The following is an 8,365-nucleotide window of genomic DNA, read 5'->3' as shown; positions in this document are numbered from 1 at the left end:
TAATATTTCTTTATTCATTGGGTATATTTTGTAATGGTTTTTTCATCATGATAACATCAATCAAATTAAATTACCTCAAACATGACTGCTATTCAATGCATGCGACAATATTTGATAAGAAATCTACAATTAAACAATGCAACAAGACAATCAAAAGTATTTACATACCCAAATCTCCAACAATTTAGCCGCAATACTCCCAAAGCACAAAAAAAAAAACATGACGATTATTATACAAACTTACGAAGAGACACACCCATGCATATTACTCAAGACCCCGACAAAATCCTATCCCTCGTCACCCCAAAACACAACTATCATTGATTCAAATGATGGTAGAAAAAGAAACAGCAAGAAGGAAAGAATACAAATATTACAATTCCTGTGACAACGAAAATTAACTTACCTATAAAAAAATGATATGTCGAGTGTGTTGCAATAAAATAATGAGGAACCATATTCCTTTTGTTGGAAAAAAGAGGCGATGCAGATATGAGTTCTTGTCCTTGTGAAATTGGTATGGCAGTAGACTTAAGAATAAGTAGGAAACCTGGTTGGATTAGAATCCCATGCAATTAATATTATAATTTTATTCAACATGAAATTATATTTTGAAGAAATAATTTATTTTTTGAAGGGCAAAAAAGTCGATCAAGATTTCAGGGATATTTTAGTCGTTCAACATTTAGCTTTTTAACATTCGTGCTTTTATAATAACTAGTTTCTATGAACGTGCGTTCCACGATAATAATTGTACGTTGATATCTGATCGCAATTTTTTTTATATTCATACTTTTCAAATGTTATTATACTTACATAGTACTTGAATTTAAAATGATTCGACATTATCGTCTGAGCATGTGAATAATATATGTGCATTTGTAGAAAAAAGAGATAATCGTATCATAGATAATACTCTTTATATATGATATTTTTGGTGTTTGATCCCTTATAATACTTTGGTTACTTTGTTATGATTAGAACCCTTGTTGTCGATATCGATATCTCTCTTGAAAATGTAAAATATAATAGTTATTGTATTAAAATGTTGTATAAAATATAGTCCTACATTTAAAATTATTTGGTTATGTATTTTATTTATTTTCATTGCAAGACACAAGCGTACATATAATTATTTTCAGATATATTTAAGAGGATATCCTTTATCGTCTATGATAAAAGTTGAATTTTAGAGATAAACACATACTTGAAAACACATATGTCCATTATGATTTCTACATAATAAGAAGATCAAAGGAAAGACTAACACTAATAATGAGCAATAACACCAAAAAATAAAATTTAATGTAGTTACATTCCTATGGTATTTTGGTCTTAGTTTTTATAATTAAGTTCTATTGAAGTGAAATATTGTCATGTTAATTTATTTATTTTTTAAATATGGTAGTGATAGATGACTAGGCCAAGTGTAGTTAGGTTTTTGTGCTCATTATGGTTAGATTATAAATTGAGGTAATAAGTATAACTTGGAGAAAACTTTTGTCTTACTTTTATTTTGGTTTGAACGGGTTGATTTCTTAGAGTCTAAAGAGCAATTGCTTTGTAGAAATTAAATTATTTGATTAGAATGAGTAGGATTTCTTGACTAATAAATTTGAGACAAGAAATAAAGTTTTAAAACTTCTACAATTATACACGTACAAACTGATTGTGATAGATAACAAAATTAGGAACAATTAGTGCTTGTATATAAAATATGACAAATCTTTTTACATGCTCGTAGAAATATTTTTGGCAACGTTTCTAATATAAGTAATATTATAATTCTAAATGTTATAATATTATGCAATTATGGAGTTGTTTCTTTGAAGGAAACTTTATATTTTAGAATCGATTGAATCCCAATAGAAAAAGGTTATTTAGTCTTAACCCAAAATTATATTTATACTCATTATTAAATTGCTACATAAATGAAATATTAAATTTAAAGGGCAAAAAGATCGATCAACTTTTCGAGGATATTTTTGTCTCTTAACATTTAGCTTCCTAACATTCATGCTTTTATAATAATATTAATAATATATATATATATATATATATATATATATATATATATATATATATATATATATATTTGGAGCGGCTATTTCCCTAAGATGTTTCCACAATTTAGGACGAAAGGAGATTTCAACGGAGTATATGGGTATTCAACTCACTTGATCCATATGGATTATACCTTTAAACATCGTTTCAAAGCCCAATAATCGAAAATGAACCATGAGGTCCAAACAAACAGAGGCAGAGCTAGGATATAAATATTATCGGTCCGGATTAAAATCCTTTTAAGTTATTGGATTCTAAATTAATAATTTGTACATATTCATTTGATTTGTTAATACAAATACATAATTTGAACAAAAGTTATTGGGTTCAGCCGAACTCACAACTAACACTGTGGCTCCACACCACAAACAAACACAAAATAGAATGACCAATTCTTGCTTTTTACAGCAAATTATGTCACGATCCAATTTTTCCTCAGTTGGGTATCGTGATGGCACCTAGTCTTAGGGACTAGATAAGCCTAACATTTTACTGAAATAACAACAATAATAACTAAATCTAATAGTCTCGAAATAGAAATCTCTACAAAATTTGTAATTTTCCAAAACCGGTGGTACCAGTCATAAGCTCTACAGAGTTTGCTACAACTTCTAAATATAACTACTTGGAAATAAGTAAAAACAGTGTGAATACAAAATAGAAAGGTAACTCTGAAGCCCGTGAACGCAGCAACAAATTTACCTTGAGTCTTCCCAGCAAGAATCTGCTCAGCTACTAACGATCAAACACCTGAATCTGTACAAAATAATATACAGAAGTATAGTATGAGCACACCACAGCGGTGCCCAGTAAGTATCAAGGCTAACCTCGGTGGAGTAGTGACGAGGAACAGTCGAGACACCCGCTGGTCTAATAAACTGAACAAGTATAAGTATTGTCACGACCCAGATTTCTCACTGTCGGGACCGTGATAGCACCTAACATCGTACTCGCTAGGCAAGCCAACGTTAGAGTTATATTCATCTATTCCTTTACATTTTCATAATTTAAAATTAACAAGACTATTTCGAATAGGAATAAATGCGGAAGTACATATTAAACCGATTATCTATATGCTATTAAAATATTGAAACTATTATCACCCAGAAACTGATGTCATAATCCACAAACTTTCTATGAATTACTACAAATACTGGTTTGAAAGAAAAGTACATCTGTCTCGAAAGAAAATAAAACAAAAATGTAGAACATACGAGGGGACGCCAGAGCCTACGAACGTCTGCAGGACTACGTTGGGTCTCCTTGATGAATGCTTGCAACCGACCTCTCGATCAGCCACAACCAGCTCCAAAATCTACACAGAAAGTACAGAGTGCAGTATCAGTACAACCGACCCCATGTACTTGTAAGTGCCAAGTCTAACCTCGACGAGCTACTGACGAGGCTAAGGGGAGGCATTTACAATATAATCTGCATCCAGTTAATAATAAAGAAAAAGGAAGTATGGAACGAAATAGAACAGTAATTTATAGTAAATTAAATACAGAACTCAATTATCCTGTCAGTACTCAGCTATAACCAATCCTTAAGAGAGTTACACTGCTACAGAATAAAATCACAACAGAGAAAAAATACATAAACAATAAAATGATGCGGCGCACATCCCGATCCCACCATATAATTAGGAACAATATGAATATTTATCCTTATTACTCCTAGTTGCGGTGTACAACCCGATCCCACCAGTCTACCCTTATTACTCCTCAATATATTACCCTTATTTTTCCTGTTGCGGCGTGCAACCCGATCCCACCTGTCCACCCTTATTACTCCTTGTTGCGGCGCGCAACCCGATCCCACCAAACAATCACATTTCACCTTATTCCTCTTATTGTGGCGTGCAACCCGATCCTACCATATCAGTACCAATCACACATTAAGAACAAGTATTTCACAATTTAGCTCAAACTCTTCATAACACTTACGCCTCAACCAAATCAACGGAAATCTATATAATTATGAAATCCCATCAATTATTACTATACAGCGAGACCAACCAAAATATATCATGAAATACCAATAAACCAACTTAAGCCAATAATGTAATACAATGAAACTACGGAACAATTAATACCTGTCACACCTCCTTTTTTTCGAGGGGGATAGGGAAGTTTTTCCAATTAAAGTGACATAAATCAAAATGAGATTATTTATTTATTTAGAGTCGCCACTTGAGATAATTTATGGTGTCCCAAGTCATTGGTTTATTTTAAAATTCAAATCGAGGAAGTTTGATTCTATTTATGGTCAGCGAACATAAAAGACCGGATAAGAAATTTTGTTAACCCGAGAGAAGGTGTGAGGTACTTTCGAGTTCCGTGATTTTAGCACGGTCACTCAACTACTAATAATTAGCCTAATTATCTGATTAATTACATGTTTTAAACCTATTGTGCATTTTTTGACTTTTTTCAATCGCTTTTAATTATTTACTGCATTTTAAACTTGTATGGAATTAATTTGAGACGAGTTACATTGTCGTGCACTCATTGTTTTATACATATCGCAAATCGCGCCACGTGAAATGCACCAGCAATCAACAATGTGTTATTTTTATTATTGTTCTAAGTTGTGGTCGGGTCACATGAAATGTGCACCCGAATTGGGATTATGTATTATGACTATGCCACGGGAATCGTACCCATAGTCATGATGATTTATTTAAACGCGCCTAAAACAAACTATGATATTCGAGATTTAGTGAATTTCCTAAAAATTTTGACAATATCCCAACATTCAAACATTGGCCATCTAAACAAACTGCATTTATACATTAAATGAATTTAATACACTCACAAAACTGATGCCTATATATCAAACAAATGCTACATCACTAAAAAATTTATAAGAAATGTCCACTATCAAAATGACGCTACAGTTAAATCATAAGAAGCCAACCAACCATTTTCTCATAGTGAATCTCTAAAATCGATAATGAACTCAATAATTTCACCTCATTCAAACTCTGTGAATTAAGGTATGTAGAAGAACAACTATCAGTACAACTGGAGGCTTCACTCTTCCAAGAAGAAACAAAAAAGTAATGACACCAATCAGTTAATTTCAAAAGTTTTCTTATTTTAAAGAGTAAGCATAAGAGACTCAAATTTTAATTCCTCTCCACATTTCAAACACATCACATTACTTCAACAAACACACACAAAAAAACACGAAAATAGCTATCAAATAATCGTAGGAATGAAACTAATGAAACACGAACAATTCCATACAATTCTTATCCAAGCAAATCTGAAATTTATATCATTCAACCAAAATGTAGTACCTGATTGCAGCAGAATAACACAAGAAGGAAATGGATCTCTGGCTTTGAAAATGAACTAATGATAAAGATCAAGCTCAGCAAAAAAGAAGCCACAAAAATCAGCAGAAAACCCGAGCAAGTCCCATCTTCAACAACTTTTATAAACACACAACGAGAAGGATTTGAACTTTAAAAATTCCAGTAATTAAATTTTCTTCAATCTTTATTTCTTCTGCTTTTCCAATGTTGTATTTTCCAAATCAGACTTTGATGCTTAACTCTAAGCTCCAAACAACTTTTGTAAACCCAGAATATGTATTTTATTTTTTAGATTTGTTCCTCCCCCCCCCCCCCCTTTCGTGTGTGTGTGTGTTTATCAGAGAAGTGAGGGAGTGTGAGGGGTTAGATGTGAGAATGAAGAAGGAGAGGAGTCTGGTTCTTGGTGATGGCGAAAATGGCGGCTAGGATCTGCTGAAGAACGTGGGGGTAAGGGTCTATTCTTCTCTGAGAGAATAGAGGGGCGACACTAGGTTCGGGGGGGGGGGGGAGGTCCGATCTCTTAGGTTAGAGAGAGAGGCGCTGCTTTGGTTATTTTCGATGGGAAGGAGGGGTCTGATTGTTGTCTTCTTTAGGGTTTTGAAAAGAGGTGTTTTAATGAGAGGGGGGAGTATTGGGCCAGCGGGTCGGACATAGTATTGGGGTTGGGATGGATGTTTAAAGCAAATTAGATTTTGGGCTTCAAAATAAGCTGGCCCAAACGAAATTAAAAGACCAAATTTACTTCTTTTTTCTTTGTTTTTCTTTTAATTTTAAATTCTAACAAATTAAATCCTAAATTAAAACCTAACTTAAATCTAGTTAGCAAAATTAAATCTATTTATCTATTAGCAAATGCATGTAATATTTTAAAAATATTTTATTTGATTTTTATGTATTAATTCTAACAATTAAAGAGTAGTAATTCCTAATGTGCAAATTAAACCTAAGATGGCATGAAATCAAAATGTGGCAATTTTTTATGATTTTTCTATGATTTTAAGATATAAAATACAACAAAATAAAGAAAAACTCCTAAAATCCATTAAAATATTTTTAGGAGTTATTTTCATGCGGGACAAAAATTAGGTGCTCACAGCTGTCCCTCTTTGCTCGGAAACACGAAGAGTTTTTGGGCAGAGATAAAGTGAGCAATTATGAGCAATTTTTGCATGTTTGACACTCCATGGGAAGCTTCTTTTTTTCGAAAAAATCTAACCGAACCTTGCTTCGGAGGTTGCCTACATATCCTTGACTATAAAAGAATCAGGTCAGTGTAGTTCAGAAAGTTTTGGTAGCTGGAACTACCGATTAGCTGTGATTTCACTATTGTTGCTGCTATTTCTACTTGCTGAGCTCTTTATTACACCAAAATCAAAATTAAAGCTAAACTAAGCCTATCAGCTATGAGTTACAAGATTCCTATCTATAAATCTTCTGAAGCTTGATCTTCAGTCCTGGCTGGTTCTTCATGTGGACTCTGATCTGAATCTTGATGCTTGTTAGCTGCCGGTGCTGGTTCATTCTTTTTCAGCTTCTCGGATCAAGGCGGGACATGCAAAACTTGTGACTTCAATCATGTCTTGAGCAGTCTACATCTTTGCTCTGCTTCTGCACTTTAAGTTCACTTCTTTTTCTTTTTCTTCATTTTCTTTTATTCAGGACTGAGACTTCTTCTTTTAGTCATCTCGAACCCTGTGCCTCGCGGTATAACCTGTTCAAGCACCAAAAGAAACGAACGAAATTTTTCTACCTCAATTTTCACTAGGAAAATTTTGTGAGTTATTTGTAACCAAAACTCTATACTACTTCATTATTGAAAGCAATAAAAGTCGGGGTTGTGTATCCTTGGGAAAAAGAGATTAGGGAGTGGTGACTCTATATTTAGAATAAAATCAACTAAGGATTGGAGACCCTATTATTGGAAAATCATCAACTAGGGAGTGGTGACCCTATGTTGGCATCATGTTATGCTGGCATTAACTAGGGAGTGGAAACCCTATATTGACATCAACTATGAGTGGTGACTCTATGTTGGCATCAGGTTATGTTGGCATCAGGTTATGCTGACATCAACTAGGGAGTGGAGACTCTATGTTGGCATCAACTAGAGAGTGGTGACCATATGTTGGCATCAGGTTATGCTGGCATAAACTAGGGAGTGGAGACCCTATGTTGGCATTAACTAGGGAGTGATGACCCTATGTTGGCATCATGTTATGCTGGCATCAGGTTATACTAGCATCAACTAGGGAGTGGTGACCCTACGTTGGCATCAACTAGGGAGTGGAGACCCTATGTTGTAAAATCATCAGGTTATGCTGGCATCAATTAGGGAGTGGAGACCCTATGTTGGAAAATCATCAGGTTATGATGGCATCAACTAGGGAGTGTAGACCTTATATTAAATCATCAGGTTATGCTGGCATCAACTAGGGAATAGAGACCCTATGTTGGAAAATCATCAGGTTATGCTGGCATCAACTAGGGAATGGAGATCCTATGTTGGAAAATCATCAACTAGGAAGTGGTGACCCTATTTTGGCATCAATTAGGGAGTAGTGACCCTATGTTGGTATCAGGTTATGCTCACATCAGGTTATGCTGGCATCAACTAGGGAGTGAAGACCCTATGTTGGCATTACTAGGGAGTGATGACCATATGTTAGAAGTTGGTATCAGGTTATGCTGGCATCATCTAGGGAGTGGAGACCCTATGTTAGAAAAACGACTAGGGAGTGTAGACCCTATGTTTAAAATAAAACCCTATATTGGAAAAAACGCAGCTAGGGATCGGAGACCCTATACTACCATGATTTTGAACTTTTCTTCTTTTCTTTCTTTTCATTTCATTTCATTTTTTTTAATCATTCATTTTTTTATATTTTATTTTATTTAAGACAGTGAGTAAAATGCAGGAAAGAATTTTGGAGGATACTTCCCGTTTTGGGTTGTTGCTGCAAAGCTGTTTCTAGCCCTTGC

At 34.1% G+C, this 8,365-nt stretch overlaps 1 long non-coding RNA gene across 1 annotated transcript; it reads right to left on the bottom strand.

The window, feature by feature from the left end:
* Nucleotides 1–3,114: 3,114 nt before the first annotated feature.
* LOC107803261 (uncharacterized) lies at nucleotides 3,115–5,958 on the bottom strand. Its single transcript, XR_001651991.2, has 2 exons — nucleotides 5,369–5,958; nucleotides 3,115–3,379 (listed from the first exon to the last, which is right to left on the bottom strand). It is a non-coding gene; the product is annotated as an uncharacterized LOC107803261 (long non-coding RNA).
* Nucleotides 5,959–8,365: the final 2,407 nt, after the last annotated feature.

This window comes from Nicotiana tabacum, chromosome 20, assembly GCF_000715075.1.
Source record: "Nicotiana tabacum cultivar K326 chromosome 20, ASM71507v2, whole genome shotgun sequence".
Taxonomy (NCBI): domain Eukaryota; kingdom Viridiplantae; phylum Streptophyta; class Magnoliopsida; order Solanales; family Solanaceae; genus Nicotiana; species Nicotiana tabacum.
Note: the sequence above shows the minus strand (reverse complement) of the source record. Positions and strands in the feature narration are given on the sequence as shown.